At 34.9% G+C, this 17489-nt stretch overlaps 1 long non-coding RNA gene and 1 other non-coding gene across 2 annotated transcripts; one reads left to right on the top strand and one right to left on the bottom strand.

Moving 5' to 3' along the window:
- Positions 1–442: 442 nt before the first annotated feature.
- LOC111561069 lies at positions 443–551 on the bottom strand. The gene has a single exon (XR_002743437.1). It is a non-coding gene; the product is annotated as a U6 spliceosomal RNA (small nuclear RNA).
- A 1132-nt stretch (positions 552–1683) lies between these two features.
- Positions 1684–16469, top strand: LOC109500789. Its single transcript, XR_006599478.1, has 6 exons — positions 1684–3407; positions 3911–4236; positions 6445–6504; positions 9195–9243; positions 11301–11426; positions 16108–16469. It is a non-coding gene; the product is annotated as an uncharacterized LOC109500789 (long non-coding RNA).
- The last annotated feature ends 1020 nt before the right edge of the window (positions 16470–17489 follow it).

Genomic DNA, 17489 nt, shown 5'->3' with positions numbered 1-17489 from the left:
TTGTGTGCTTACTAGATTACAGGCACTGTTCTCAGAACTTTTTAGGTATGATTTTCTTTAACACTCACAATAACCTGATAGATACCTCTATCAGATAGCTACTATTTTCATCTGAAGTTTACCAATAAAGAAGAGGTACAGGAAAGTTAAATGCCTTACTCAAAATCATACAGATAGTAAGTGGTAAAGATTTTTAAAAAATGGGGGGAGTAGTGGTTTTTCCTCATCTCCAGTAGAAGGTAGGTTAAGAAAAATACTTGGGAACTGCACTGATATTGAATATAAATAATTGGGACTAGGGTGATAAGCTTGCTTTAAGAAGCAACAGATTGGTCCCATACCTTATATCATAGCACAGAGAACAAATTTAGTGAATAATACATTAAGTGTTGAAACTGATGTAAGCACAAACACAGCAATAGATTGCTTTTCCTTTTTTTTTTTTAATATGGAATGCTTCACGAATTTTCATGTCATCCTTGTGCAGGGGCATGCTAATCTCCGTATCGTTCCAATTTTAGTATTAGTATATGTGCTGCCGAAGTGAGCACTTAAATTGCTTTTCTAAGAGGGAAATTTGAACAGAACTTTTTTGAAAGTCAGGGGAGCCATGGTAACTAAGAAATGAAATTTGAATCCAACGGGTCATGAACCAGTATGTCAAGGCAATGCCTGGTGCCTCCATTTTCCTAACTTTAAAATAAAGTGACATTTTATATTACTATGTTGGAGCATTGAAGAATTATGCATCATACAGCCATTTGAAATTAGTCTATGCTGTAATTATAAATGAGAAAAGACAAAACATTATTTGAATCAAATAACTTCAAAGTCTTTAGTGTTATTAGAAGCTTACCATTAATCTTTAAGAAAAATAAGTCTTTGGTTGTTTGACACCAGCAGATGGCACCCTAACAAAATAATTTGTGTGCCATAGGTGAACTTGTACAGCCCTCTGTACATTCAAATGCAAGGCGAGCTCACTGTATTTGGATGTGTAGAGTAGAAAAGAGAAAAACCAAAGACAAGACTTGCTCTTTTTGAGTCAGACAATTTTTACTTGGTGAGGAAAAAGCAGCAAGAACATTTTCCTTATTAGTCTTTATTTTGTGAATACCTAGCTAGCTTGAATCATTATTATAAGAAAGTGCTCTATAAATCTCCATAAACCTCCAGCTATAAAAGGTAACATGATTACATTGAAGGGAATAAAATGGACTGATCCATACCTATTCCCAGCTTAAAAAAAAAAAAGAAGGGAATTTGATGAAACAAATACTCTTTTTGATTGTTTCAACTGACAGAGAAGACACTGGAGTTAGTTTTTTTTTGTTTTGTTTTGTTTTGTCTTTTAGAGTTTAATTGAGAAGAACTTAAACATGAAGTCTGCATCAAAGATACTTGACACAATGACCATTTCAATTTCAGACCTATTCAAGTTGAATTATTCCAATTAGGCGATTGGTGTTTGAATGTCCCCCCTTGCTATTTATGTGTTAACTATTATTTTTTTAAGTTTATTTATTTCGTTTGAGAGAGAGATGGAGGGAGAGATCTCATGGGAGCAGGAGAGGGACACAGAGAGAGGGAGAGAGAGAATTCCAAGCAGGCTCTGTGCGGTTAGCACAGAGCCCTTCATGGGACTTGATCCCATGAACCATGAAATCATAACCTGAGCTGATACCAAGAATCGGTTACTCAATCGACTGAGCCACGCAGGAGCCCTATGTTAACTGTTATTTTTAAAGTAAATACAGGGTATTTTGTTAAGATGATGATATGTGCATCTATAAAGGATGAGTATGTTCCCATTTTAGAAGATGTCAGGGTTACCACTTTTTCTTTCTTCACCCTTTTGCTTAGTTCCAGGTATTTGATTTACAGAAACAGCCAGATCTGCAGTTTGCCCATCATTTTCTGGTCTCTGAAAAGGGTAACAACCCAAGTTTTTGGCCTGTTCTTCAAGCCCTCTCACCTGCCTCTGTCTCCTAACAAATAATTCTTATCTTCTCCAAATATATGAGTTTATAATTACTCTGAAAGGAACTATAATCAAAGAGTCAAACTTGAGTATAAAAACTACCCAGGATCCAAGACCAACCCTCTCTCTAAGATGGAAACTTTAGGTGTAAAAAGCAGTAACAGGAGGTACCAGGAACTACATTCAGCACCAATCTACTTCCTTTGTACACTTACTGCTGGGTCTTACTCAAGAAAAAGACTGAAATCAAATATATAATTCCATCCTCTTGAAGGCCTTGAGTGAAAAGAGGGAAAGGCTAAGCAGCATGACTATTTTTAGGGATAGGGTGTCTGGGAAGAAATCAAGGTGATTTTCTGGCTGAGAAACAGAATGGTTCCTGGAGGCACACCCTTTTACCTAAAAAAAGCAGCTGACTTCCAGCCAAAGCCTTGGAAACAAGTGAGGCCGGTGCTTGAAAGATGAACCACACCTGACAAAGCTGGAGCTTGGTGGATTCACAACCTGCCCTAGAAGACCATCCAGTTGCAAGGAACAGTGGTTAATAATTATTGAGCACAAACTAGCACTTGAGGACTCTGGCAAGCATTTATAGAAATTAATTAAATGCTTACACCAACCATATCATCGTGTTGCTATTGTACAGTATATACATTTTAAAGCTGAGAAACTTGAAGCATTCATAGCTTTATCCAAATTTACCCTGGGTGGTCTGGGTCCACTTTTAACCACTAATCCACATCACCTCTCTAGTAATTTTCTATGAACTTTTTGTGAACATTTCACCACTGTCTAAATAAAGATGGAAGAAAAAAAACAACAACAACCAACAACTGAGGTTTCGTACAGCCAAAAGAGAAGGGTTTTTGTTTGTTTTACTTAAGTTTGTAGTGGTGGAACTTTCTGGGTTGATAACAAAGCTCAACACTGCCATGTTATTTCACCATCTGGAAATGTGCCTCAGCTTGTCCTTCCCTCAGAGTGCCTGGTCAGCACAGAAGATCTATCAGTGTCTGCAGAAGGGGAAAGTTCCCACTCTTCAAGAGTTGTGTCAGGGAAAGAGTGATTCAGAAGATACTGGGAGGCACATAGAGAAATGCAAAAACAGGTAGAATTGAGTAGAGGAAACTAGTGCTTTAAACAAACGCAGAAAAAAATCCTGGAATCCATCTAGGAGTCGCTGTGAAGCCGTGGTCAGCAAAGGAGCACATTGTGATGGTTCAAGTCAGTGAAGAGGGCTGGCCTCAAGTTTTCTCTCTCCACCCAGAGAGACCTTTTTCTGGGTATCAGGGTGGTACAATCAGTTTGGAGTCTTCCACCCACCTGACGACTATTCTCGAATTCTACGGCTGAGAACCGTGTCTGGAGACAGCTTAGCCAAATATCAAGTCACTGGCGTCACCTGGGAGTCTGTTTCTTCTACCAGGTAACACTTAATGCTGTCAGTTCTGCCAGCTAACTCCTCCATCAAGAGTAGTCTAGGCTTTTATTTTCTTCTTGGGATTCCAAAACGGGGATGGTTCCCGGGTCTTCTCCTTAGCGGTTCTCTTTTCACAACTCACTTCCCATCAGCCCAATTTGTTTTCCCACTTTATCCTAAAGAACTCCAAGGAGGGAAGCTAATAAAACCTGTTTAAGGCAGAAGTTGGGCAACTGCAGTCATTAGCGTCTCTGAAGTTTTTCCCCCCTTCTGTGTATTATCACCACCAAGGCTAGGCTGATGTTTAGCAAAGAGCACCTGTCAAAACAAAAGAAGAGTTTCACACCTCACAATTTTAAGCCCCAGGTAAGAAACTCAGCCTGGTGGATCCGCAAAGAGGAAGACGAGAAACCTGAAACTCTAAGGCTTGGAGAAGAGTTAAATGAGTTTCCTCTGGGTACCAACAGGCTTTTGTTTAACACGATTAAATCCTCTTTGTTTCATTACAGACATCAATTCGAAAACAAACAGTGTGATCAAGATAAAGGCCTGGAGCAGCATTCTGTTTCTCTTTCTCTTCTTTTTCTCAGAGAGCTATCACCACCTCTCAGTGGACAGGCTTAAAGGAACTTAACTGGCTCACAGAAAATTGATGAGCTGAGCTGAGCAGGTGTACAGGAAAGCTTTGCGCTGCAGGGTTAGGCAATGGAAAAAGTGTGAAGCACTTATGTCCATGACCAGATCGAGTGATAAGAGGACCGGCTTCCTTTGCTATCTAATTAATTGTCTTTCTTTTCAAAACACGGTCTTTGATTTCAAGAAGCACCTGAAGAAGGTAAGACCTAGTCCTAGTGCGACAACAACCGAAAACTCCTATGGGGGTAGGGGTGGGGGGCTGGGAGTGTAGCATGCAGACAGGAAAGATGGAGAGAGGGAGGAGATGTTACAGAGTCAGTAACCAAAACAACAAAATATCCAGTCAAGAGATAGCAGTGAACTGAATTCTATCAAGGATGTGACAAAATTGAAACTGGTGTGCATTTCCAAGGCAATCCTTTCTATATTATTAAATTGCTTACTTTATTGTTGTCAGACAACACTAACTCTTTTTTTTTTTTCCTAAACAAAACATGGACATTGTCAGTGTAACAGCTACACTGAGCTGACAGAAGCCGGGGTCATCCATATACACATTTTAATTACCTCTTTTCAGTCAGGAACATCGTTAGAAGTTTATTATTACCAGCCACTATCTTGTGATCTTAATTGGCTTCCTTCACAGACGACACCATGAAGCCAACATAAGAGCTCTGGCAGCCTCCCAGAGATAGTGACCAGATCGGTGACACTTTATACTGATACTGTCTTCAGCTGAATAACAACCATCAGTTTAAGTTTTAATGCTAGACATGAGGTGGAAGCTTCTTTTAACACCTGTATGCATAGATGTTCCTGATTCCATGGTGTTGAAAAACACACGGAGAAGCAGCGACTTTTCACACACCTTTGTTAGGGTTACAGAGAAATGATCTATACTTCAGAGAGGGATATGCCAAACAGCCAGTTATTCCCAGTGGCTCTCTTGGATTCTGGTAAAGTGGAAAATAATAGTTTGCTTACCAAATGGAAAAATCCACATCCTTTGACGCAAAGATTAAGTCTGCAGCGTGGGCCACAGTTACCTGGCTGCTCGCTACTCAGAAAGTATGGAAACACCCTTACGTTAATAGTTTGCTTTAATAACATTGGGCCTGAATCAATAATAGTTATTAACTTAGTTTCCAAAGCTTTTGCAATCATGTTGATGCCAAATTTTGAGGCAGAGGGAAAAAGAGGATGATTCTGAAATAAACACATTATCATGTCTTGTGGTGGATGAGAAAAAGAAAAGTCTTTATGTAAATACACTTTGTATCTTTCTCTTTATAAAAGGAAAACAAATAAGTTCGGAAATGTTAAATGCTGGGATTCACTTTTGAAGACCAGGCTGATGATCTCTGGGAACAACATTACTTGGATACCTATTTATTATAGTAATTATACTATTGATCCCTGGCCCTTTGGGCCATTCTTCGGGCATTTGTAGAAAATGAGCTAAGTCACAAATATTCTAACTTTGGGTAATTATCAAAGTTTAGTAAAATGTTCATTTCCACCAGAGAGAAAAAAAGTAATTTAAAAAGGCTACATATATCGGTGGATTATTTATTCAGAATAATAATGGTTAGAAAGTTTGTTTATATCTTCATGGGTAAGATTTAAAAAGTATTGGTATTATCAATATATTCCTGGCTTATTCTTTTAAAAGAGGTGCTTCTCATTCATCATGATCTGCAGATTTAAGAAATCCATCTCCAACAATATCGCAGAAAAAAGCTATGAAATGGGTAGATTCTCATTCATCATGATCTGCGGGTTTCAGAAATCCATCTCTAACAATATTGCAGGAAAAAGCTACTAAATGGGTAGACTCTTAGGAGTAAAATTTTCCACTCAGTGAATTGAACTAGTGTAGGCATTAAAGTCTTTGGAAAGAATCCTCAGTCCACTTAGTTATCTCCCCAGAGGTTTGGTTATCAGAGGATTAATACATCTACTTTCTTCCTGGCAATTACTCTACAATGACCCGGAATACACAGGCTGCTTTTGCATGGCTTGATATTTCACTTTTTAATAGCACTCAACCATCTAATCATAGGTAAATATTATGAAATTAAAGAATCTATATATAAATGACAAAACCAACTTCATTGTATGGAATTCCTGGAATATGAGGTCGTGTCATGATTATCCATATGTAAGTATAATTTCTATGCCATATGTATAGGTTTAAATTTTAAAATGTGTCTCAAGACTTGACATTGATATATTCCTTCTACAAATACAGCTGACTTCTCAGTGAGAAGGATCTCGAAATAAAGAAAAAAAAAACGGATGAAAAATTCAAATCACCATAATTAGTACGAGACAGCTAAATGTGGTTTAAACAACACAGTGAAATGAGGACTAAATAAAATAATTTTTCTCTTCCTTCACTACCAAGCATAACCTCTTGGCGGCTCCACTTCTGTTCTTCGAATGGTCATCTTTTGCTCCAGAAAAGGTCTCCTTCTCATTCTTATTTTTTTGTTTACCTGGTAGATTCCCTCTTTTAGGAAGACATGAAAATTAGCTTTACATTTCAACTGCTCTACTGTATTGAAACAGGATGATGAAAATACAGCTGTTGAAAACATACTGTGAGCAGGCAAGGAAATATTTTTAAGAAGAGTTATCAAAATCAGAGTGCCAATCACTTTTAGAAGCAGGGTAAAAATTACTTGCACTTCAATATTTATATTTATATTTATTATAAGAAAAAAGTTTTTTTTTTTATGGAGAGAAGGTGCAGAAAAGGGCACAGTATTAGCTAAATATTGTACCTTAGAACATCAGTCATTTCCTTCTCAATAGTACTGAAAGGGTCTAATTTATAAGTTTTTCCATCTCCCTGTTATGCTGGTTTGTAAGTTCTGACACTGCTACTGGTATGTTAATGAGAAGCTAGCGTTCCATTAAGAGAAAACCATATGCTCTACTGCCTACTGTGAAAGAGAAAGCATGTAATGTGGCTGTTGCCTTAGTAACACATTAATTCATTTTGTCAGTGTTGGCACAGATCATTTCATTTATAAGAAAACAAGTATAATAGTTTACCACATCTATAATATTTACAGTGTTTCTGTTACAAAACAGTGACAAAATGAGTTTAAAAAATAGCGTTGGTATAATATCATTAAAATATGGAATTTGTGGTAAAATTTTCCCTGTAAAAATGAAAAAAAATAAAGATTGGTGTAAAATTCCTCTTCACAATCCTACTTAAAACATTTTAACACCAAACTGTTTGCTTTTTAGCATATTTGTATTATACTAATAACGTGCGTCTGCTGCAAAAAATTTAGTCCATGGAAGACACAAGTGCATTAACAGTTTTTAATGAATGCTAAACAAAATATTTCATACAACAGTTTTGTTAAATTACAACCATTATAAACCTAATCGTATGCTAGTGTGTTACTCATAACAAGACTAAACATTTATCTAGTTTTATCTGTTCTTCCAGATGTTTATTAGTATTCTAGCACTCCTAAAATATTTAAATTAAACCACTCCATTTTCTCATGTGAATGCATTTTGGGTTTTATTCACAGAAAATCTAGTCACATGTATATCTAAATAAATATAGTACACTGTATATGCTTTATGCACAAGTGATACTTAATGTGAATTGAGATAATCCGAAAGCATGATAAAGGAGAGAAGTGATTAGGGGAAAGACAAGTTCCTGTTTATTAAAGTCTGCACCTGCAGCAGGATATCAGTTCTACCCATCCTTAGGGTATTCCACACCTGTAAACACACATTCTTAACAACAAACATTTTGCATCTGTGATGTTCACCTACCTTCTTTAACCAATAAAAAGGGACGCGTGTACAGGATAGCGAGCGACTATCATTTACCAGTTTATGTAGCGATTCAAGTTTTATGTCATTTCAAAGGAAGCGTTGATACATTTACGTGAGTTATACAAATGAGTGCAAAGCACTGCAGAGCCGGCCATCCAAGTAATGAATGGCCAATTATACTTTCAACATTAAGAAATACCTTGCTGAAGTATTGGCATTCAATGGGTTCATCCAAGCTTCGTGAACCAAATGTGGGTGTTTTTGTTTTTTCTCTCCTCACTATATTCACCGCAGTGCTCCCAACTTGGATGGGATTCTTTCCAATTAGAACCCAAGACCCAAGAGTACTTTTAAGAGTCTTCTTTACAGACCTGCAATGCGATTACTCTGGGAAACACTTAAGAAAATAAAATTTATGATTAGCTTTGATGAAAATGACTTTAGTTTTAACTTCATAATATCTCTGCTTTGATATGGGTAAAATACTTTGAATGGCTACATCACCAGAAGAGAAAATATAACCAAACATCAATGTGATTTTATATGATAGGGAATTAAATGTCTCTGAAATGTAATCATATCACATTGACTCACCCAATAAAAGTAACTTAATGAAGTATTTTCTCTAATTCATATGTTTTTACTTATTAGTTTGTGGTGCTTGAAAAAATAAGCTGTAAACTTTTCAAGATCCTTCTTTCAACTCGACCTATTTCTATCAATAAAACTGGTTTGTCAGCAGTTAAATGGCACCATATTTATGCTTTAAGTGCACTAAATTATGGGTAGCTTTATAATAAGACTCACTGATTAGACGTACTATAATAATATGATACATATTACTAGGACTTTGCTTAAATAAAAAAATTATCTCGTGGTATATAACACCTCAAATTTTAAATCTTTTTGATTTTAACAGTTTATTGTTATTCATCCCCCAATTAACTAATGCATTAATTAATGTAAGGATAGAAAACAAAACTGGAAACTGGAAAATATACACATATAAATTTATATATATATAGATAGATATTTATGCATATATTTTATGCTATTTAATGTATTTTTTATTTTCTTTTGATAAATAAAGCCCCATATTTTATATCTAATATTACCCTAGTGAAACCTCTTATTATTTTCTCATGATGGTTTCCAAAATCCGCATTTATTCTCAAGAGCAAAGAAAACTATTGTTGTACCTACATGACAACAAATAAAAGATAAAATAAACATCCCCCCCCCCCAAAATGATTTATTATGTTTAGATATATTATACCTTGTAATCAGGTTAACTGTCTTTTACTCACTGATGCCATCAGTTGTGTTTGTTTTATTTCCATACAGGAATATGAGGAATCGAGAATGACAATCATGAAGGCCAACTACATTCGAGGTCAGCTTTATGTATGTATTTCTTAACATATTTGAGTCTAAGGAGTTCAACTCTGATAATATTAAATTATTATGGTGCTTCATAACTGCTTACCCACAGCATTATAAAAATATTCTTTATAAACGATACCTATTATAGTCACTATTTTGAAATGTATATGAAATATAAACAATACATATGAAGTAAAAATAGATATTTTTGAACTGTTTAAGTACTTATTTAAGAACTATAAAGGGGCATAGAGTAAATATATTAAAAAAACCAACATTAAAATATTTTTAAAATGGCACATGTTGAATAATAAATACTTTGTAAATACCTGTTGAATAAATGAATGGACATATAATATATAAGTATACTTGCATTCATACCAACGTTCTAGTCACATACTCACTAAGTTTATGGTATTCAAATCTTACTGGTGGAGCATTTTGATTATAAAAGTGATAAAAGTAAGGATTTAAAATTTAGCAGTAACTCATCAGGCTTGGCTTTTGGAGTTCCTTTTTTATGAGGTAATGTTTCAGTCCAATTGAATTCACTGTACGTTTTCTAAGTGGTGGAAAGGAGGGACAGAATTAAATGATCTCTCAAATCATTTACCATATATTAAAATAGTTGTAAAATAAGAATGCAAATTTTAATAGTTATCAAAGGTATTTTAAACTGACATACAATTTGTTACTGTCATTATTCATTTGACACAAAATATGTAATACGATACAAATAATAAACTTCAAATAGTTGAATACAGAAAAAAATTTGGCCTAATGCATTAGGGGGATAGAGGCAGAAATATGTCACTATAAGGATAATGACATGATTTGGGCCATGTTCTTTTCTGGGAAAATTCGGATTTCTGTTCTCAGTTTTTCTTCTTTATTATCTACTACCTATAGAATATTTCTTAAGTAAGTGAGGAAGATATAAAATACATGCTCTAATGTTTTAGAAGATATATGTAATATTATTTTATATTTTTCCAGTAACTAATACACAAACAATTGGTGATCACTAGCTTATTTCTAACTATTCCCATGATTAGGGTGCACTAAAAAATCTAGTCCTGGGAAATTGTTTTCTAGGCTTAAGTCATATAATACACGAGAACATAGTACAGCACATGTGACCCATGCTTATATGATATAATTAGTGCATAAAATAACTTTATTTAGAAATATTACAGTACTGGGTAGCAGTTCTTTCATATATTTCAAACTGACCTAAAAAGAACATGTTAGAGATAGAAATTTTCCTAAGTTGATGCTAATATTATTCAAACGTACACCACATGTTTTCTTGAGTTTTGTCTTCTTTTTTAATTTTTCATCAAATTGATAAGAAGCCCAGCTTCCTAGCAGTGCAATATGAAGCCATAATCATATCTGAAGACTGGACTTTTTCCTTATGGGATTCTCTGTTCTAGCCAATACAACTGGGTTTTCTTTTGTTTGTTTTGCTTTTTACTCTTAAATACAGGGAAAAAAAAACTTTGCCTCAAAAAGAAAGACTTCTACAGGGGGGAAAACATACTAAAGAAAAGTACACATTATCAAATTTGAATTTTTTTTCAAATTTGGATTTTTCCATAGATAATAAAATTTAGGCACATATAAAAAACACTTTATAAAAACCTATATCCCTATAAATTATACTCTATTTTGATAAAATCAAAGAATGTTTCATAAACAGTACACACGGAACACTCAGATCAGAACTAGACATTTCCATCTTTAATAGCAAATGCTATTTGCAGAATTTTTACCATAATAATAATTTCTCATTTGTTCGTCAGTAAGGGAAATATACATTTTTTTTCCTGAATTCCACTTTATGTAACATTCATGGTGAGAAACTTTTAAAAGAATATAATGATACTACTCAAAGCAATAAATAATGATTTCAGATTTGGCATACAAGGAATGCTAACCCCATGGCCTGACTAAAGAGTTCCACGTAATCCCTTGCAAGGTGGGTTCTTTGATTTGTGCAAGATTAATGTTTGTAAAATGACCAATTTTTGTTCTACATGTCCTGTTTGTCTGATCTCCTGTTAGATCTCCTGTTTTCCTGCTCAGTTCACTCATGCTCCCAGAGGGTGGCAATTTTGTCCTCTTTATCTGTGTATTCTTCATACCACTATTGCTCACTAAGTGATGCCTAGAACACAAATCCTATGATAGGTGAGTTTGTCCTTACTTGTAAAGATGATATTGTACCTTGTGTTAAAATATTTATTAAACTTATAGAGATAACTAACTTCGTAAGGTAAACTCAGGCAAAATATTATTCCCTTGGTTTTCACACACTAGAGGTGTAAGTAATTTTAGCCATAATTGCTTTAGTGAACTGTCAGCTTATGTAAATTTGTTTCGGATGGTTGAAATGTTTATTTTTGTTTTGAGAGAGACAGAGAGCAAGTTCAGGGGAGGGGCAGAAAGAGAGAATCCCAAGCAGTCTCCACGCTGTCAGCACATAGCCCAATGTGGGGCTTGAACTCATGAACCATGAGATCACAACCCGAGCTGAAATCAAGAGTCAGGCATTTAACTGACTGAGCCACCCAGGTGCCCCTGTAAATTTTTAAGTAGGCTCTACACTCATTGTGGGGCTTTAACTCACAACTCCAAGATCAAGAGTTGCATTCTCAATTACTGGGCTAGCCAGGCACCCCCAGCCTGTGTAAAAGTTACATAATATCCAATTGACTGTATAGTTTAGTTTTGAAGAAATACAGAAAGTCATAATGTCTCATTCTAGAATAGGCAGGTAATCAGTACTCATACCAAATAATTTTCATAAAGTTAACTCTGACATTTAAGAAGTCTTTTATACATATTTTATTCTCAACGTTCCTCAATGTATTGTAGAATATCTCCTTACATAGGAAAGTTTCCATTCAGTTGAGCATCCAACTTACTGACTTCCATATGTAATTCCAAAAAGATTAAATTATTTAGTCAAGATTATAATTTAAGTTCTACTCAGTATTCAAAGCTTTCTGCCTGTTTAGATTATTTCTAGATATAACTAATTAAAAAAAATTAGAATCATAAATTTGCAGTGTTAAATACAAGATGGTTGGGGTGAGGAAGTAAATAAATCTATATGGAAAATGTAAAACAAACATTTTCCATGGCTTTTAAGACAAACAAGGCCATGTTTATTTTATTTTTCTGTTATTAAAGCCACAATAAATTATTTTACTGAATATAATATTATATATATACAAGTCAATTGTTACTTAATAACAGAGTAATTGAGGTTAAGTTTGCTGAATTTATTTTCTAAGTTTATCCCTAAAACAGATGCAGAACTCAGTATTACCAAAAGAAATTCTAGAATTTTGGGCTTTGTCAAGGTACTTTGTCAAATCTATACCACCTTGGTTTTGTAAGCCACGGGCCTTTTGGAAAATTCTATCTCACAAATAATTGCAAGTTAAAATTTGGAAAGTAGGTTTCTGGAACTTTATACTTTTCTACATATATAATATCAAAATGAAGAAGGAAGAGGAAAAAGGTGAGAAAGAGAGGAAGAGAAGTAGAAAGAGGGAGAATTGGAGAGGAGACAGTGGAGAAGGGGTGGCCAAGGAGGAAGCACTGAAATTTTTCTGAATGAGTGAACAGAAGTTGAAATAGGTAAAGACTGGAAATTTAGAAGGTGTGTGTGTACATGTGAGAAGGAGATTGACTGAAGGAAAGTTTGATTATATGTTTAAAATTGGAGAGAAGGAGGGGCACCTGGGTGGCTCATTCGGTTAAGCGTCAGACTTTGGTCAGGTGATGCTCTCACCATCCATGAGTTCGAGTGCCGCATCCAGCTCTGTGCTGACAGTTCAGAGCCTGGAACCTGCTTTGGATTCTGTGTCTCCTTCTCTCTCTGCCCCTTCCCCACTCACTCTGTCTTTCTCTCTCAAAAAATAAACATCAAAAAAATTTTTAAAAAATAAATAAAATTAGAGAGAGGATGGGGGCGAGGGGGCAAGGAGAATGCATCAGGGGCCAGGTTCTCTTCATAGGAGGAAGGAGCCGGCATGAGAGAGAGAAGGCATGAGGCACGGAAGAGCCAACAGGTGGCACCAATGGATTGAGGCAGTTTAGTTGTTTGGCAAGTATAACTGGTCAGTGTGGAATTGGGAAGAGAAAGGAGACTGAGGATATTGCATAGGACACCTATCTGTCTTGAAGAAAGAGTAAACACAGTAGAGAGTAAAACCGGCAATTATATGTATTCAGCAAATAATTATTGAGCACCAATTGTGTGTCATGTACTGTTACATGGCCCTGGAATTACAGTAGTGAGCAAAGAGACATAGTCTTTTGGAGTTTAAAGTCTAATGCGGCCAATAGGCAGTACTAATGAATGCACCATCAAATAATCATTTAAGTATAAACTGTAGTAATTGGGAGGAAATGAACAAAGACAGAAGTGTGTTGGTTTGTTTTTATTTATTTATTTTTTCAAGAAGCCTCCATGCCCAATGTTGAGGCTACACTGACTAGCCAGCCAGGTGCTCTAGGAGTGTATTGATTTATAACAAATATGTTTTACTTGTCCTGGGGGTAGCAAAATTTCTCTGTGGAAGTGATGTTTAAGTTGGGATCAGAAGATGAGGAGACAGGAGTTAGCCAAGAGGTGGTAGAAGAAAAATATATGCAGAAGAAACCTAAAACAGGAAAGCATTTAATGTATTTGTGGGACTAGACAAAGGCCAATGTGTTCCAGAATTTGCCGAGAAGAATGATTAGACACAAGATTGGAAAAGTAGACATGGAAGGTCAGGCAGGGGCTTTAAGCAACATTAGGATTGGGCTATGACTCATTTATCCTCTGAGTCATATAAAATGGTCAAAAGTTCCAAACTAATGTGTTATTAAATCATATTTGTGCTATCAGAAATCACCCTGATTGTGTGATTTGGAAACAGAATTCAGAGTCTGTGTTTGGGTGAGGGGGGTCGAGGGTGGTAATGGGGAAACAGAATGGATTCAGGAATAATGATTTGGGGGCTATTGTAGTAACCCAGATGAAAGATGATGGGATCTCCAAGTAAAGAGGTATGGTAAAGGTGGAGAGGAGTGGGAAGATTCAACATGTATTTAGGAAGTAAAATTTTCAAGTATGCCCGCACATTGTGTATGGGAAGTGAGGAAAATGAGGATGTCAAAGGCTGCTCTTGGGATGGAGGACTTTTTCAAATGTAACTGAGAGTTATTTTCTCACATTGTCCTGCACTTTGGTTTGAAATCATACATGATTGTGAAATTAAAGTATATGATTATTTGCAAGGGATCCCCAAATAGAAAATCACATTGCATTGGTAGCTGTGCCAAATATGTTGTCTATTTCCAAAACAGTGCAGAATCCCATGTTCTATTGTTCCAAAGGTTTCTGTCCTGGAAGTAAGAAAGATAGCATCCTTGTTCCCTCCTTTCTCCTCTGATATTCCTTTGTCCAGAATGCCTCTGAATTCCATCATAGATCACTGACTTAAATCCTCTACCTGCCTTTCACCCTCTCCGCCCCCCCAATTGGTGATGGTAAGACTTTGTAAGTTTAGGATTGTATCAGCTTTAGGAAAAAAATATGGATTTCGGCTACTTACCAGGTTTTACCATCAAGAGAACTTAATTTAAACAAATTATTTGTGTTAACAATGAGAGCATAGACAAGATTCACATCATTAAATTTTCTATCATTCTCATCTGCTATGAACATTAAGTATGCCATATACAGTTTACCCTAGAACAGCATGTAGGATGGGGTGCCAGCCCCCTGAGCAGTAGAAAATCTGTGTATAACTTTTGATTACTAATAGTCTACTGTTGACCAGAAGTCTCTCTGATAAAGTAAGCAATTGATTAACACATATTTTATATGTTATATGTGTTATAGACTCTTCTTACAATAAAGTAAGCAAGAGAAAAGAAAACATTATTGAGAAAATCATATGGAAGAGACAATACATTTATAGTACTCTACGATATTTATTAAAAAAAATCTGCATGTAAGTGGACCCTTGCAGTTCAAACTGTGTTGTTCAAGAGTCAATTGCATAACTATATTAGTTTTAAATTTGAAGGATAAGGAATTGGCAGTTATTAATATGTGGCCATCTTAGCCACAAAATAAAGTTAAATTATGTTTTCTTTTGAGTTTCTTTTGAGTTTTAAATTTTCTTTCAAATTTAAGCCTTTTTTCCCCTAATAATAATGGCTATAATTTTTAAGCCTTTATTAAGGGCAAGGAAATGTATAGATACACGATCTCTTGTCAATCTCAGTAAAATCCTATGAGGTGGGTTATTAATATTCCCATTTTTCAGAAGAAGTAACTGATGGATTTTTAAAAAAATCAAGTAACTTGTTCAAACACAAGTCTGGCTCATTTCAAAGTTCTATGTATATTAAGAAAATTTCATGATTATATCTTTATTGAAAGCTGTAGGCTGAATCTTGGAAAGAAAACACTTTTCAATATTCTTTTTGTGTTTTAAAACCAGAATAAAGTTTGGTATTCTTAGCCTAAAACAAAGTTTTAGAAAGAAACATGTGACTTGCTCTTTGAAAAGATTTGCCAACATCTGACTTTTAAATACAGGTATATATAAAGCCAATGGCTGTCCAAGTATATCTAAGGGCCACATGTTGGCCTACAGGTCATTAGTGATGCACTTACTTTTATCTCTGGCTATGTCATTTAACTGCCTAAGAAATTAATTGTTTCCTTTTCAAATGTGAATAGTGACATTTACTTCCAGGAACTCCAACATGACCAACGAATATAACTGAGGTAATTGGTTAATATCATCAATAATTTACGAAAGAATGGTTCAAACTAATCAATGTATTTATCTTTTAGCTATCACATTGAGAAAGGTGCTGTGAACCTAGAATTTCTTGAAAAAGGCTCTCTTCACAACATGTAGAATTTCGTCGCCATGCACATCCAAGTGAAATAAGGTAAAGGTAAAATTAGAACCTTTCCTAGGTCTTTCCAATAATTATCCTACACAGGGGAATAGTATTGTCACAAGATTCTCTGCCTAAATTTCAAAACATCACATAGCTTATTAAAAAAGAGATGTTAATTTTATCAGATAAAATATGAAACATGATTTTTTTTAAGGAATCTGTTACAGTTTGGACATAATAAATTATTTTGGAGAAACAAAGCAAAACAAATGGGGGAAAAGGCAGTTGCATTTTTGGAGACTGTCACAAGAGGGCATTTATGGATTGACTCAGTAAATTTTTCTCCATTGGAAAACACTGAAAGCATTTCCAATTCCCAAAAGCAAACTAAGAATAATTAATTAATAAAAATTTAAAGGGAAAAAAAGTCTCTGAAGTTTTTATTTTGTATTAATTCTGCTCTAGGAAATTGGCTGTTCTTTTTTCAGGTGTCTCTGTCAGATGGAAAGTAGTATGTACTTTTAAATGTTAAGCATGAGTAACTCACTTCTCCAAAATACTGAGATCCTAAAAATATTTTATCGACCAAAAAAAAAAATCACACATAGTTTGTGTCTAGCATTTGTTTGTATATTGTTGTTAAGACAAATATGTAAAATAAATCTTATTGCTACAACTGATAAAAGGTAATTACATTTTTAAAACATAATTTTATCTTTTGTGCTGAAAAACAAGCTAATTAATATTCCTAAGTATTTTGAAAACAGGTGTCACTTAGACAATACAAGCATAAATGCCTTAATACAATAATGAAAAGCTTAGTTTCATTAAGAAATAGGTAAAGCAAATTACCAGAAACAGGGAGTGCTGGGCCCAGTTAAAGGGAAAGGAAAAAAAAAAACTGAAACAAATGTGATATTTTTACTCATATTATCTTGAGCTCTTCAAGAGTGAAGCCTTTGTCATGTTCATCTTTGTAATCCCAGCCCAGCATGGTCCTGAGAATACAGTAGGTACTCAATGAATATAGCTAAATGAATAAATGAAAGCATCTCTGTAATTGAGGATAATTTTAGAAGTGGCAGGGCAAGGGAGAATATTCAGTGGTTATTAATTAAATTAATGACTTTCCTGTTGCATTAATTGATGTCAAACCTTCAAATACAAAGGGAAAACTTCATTCAATCACCTGGGGTTTCCAAATAACTGCAGAGTTGGTGCCATGTAAACAAAACATCAGGAGAGCTAATGTGATGATATGTATATATTCAATTGGCAAGAACAAAGGAGTTGCAAATATGAGCAATATTACATGTATGTAATATGATG

Source organism: Felis catus, chromosome B3 (genome assembly GCF_018350175.1).
Source record: "Felis catus isolate Fca126 chromosome B3, F.catus_Fca126_mat1.0, whole genome shotgun sequence".
Taxonomy (NCBI): Eukaryota; Metazoa; Chordata; class Mammalia; order Carnivora; family Felidae; genus Felis; species Felis catus.
The sequence above is the reverse complement of the archived record's forward strand: the minus strand, read 5'-3'. Positions and strand labels throughout refer to the sequence as shown.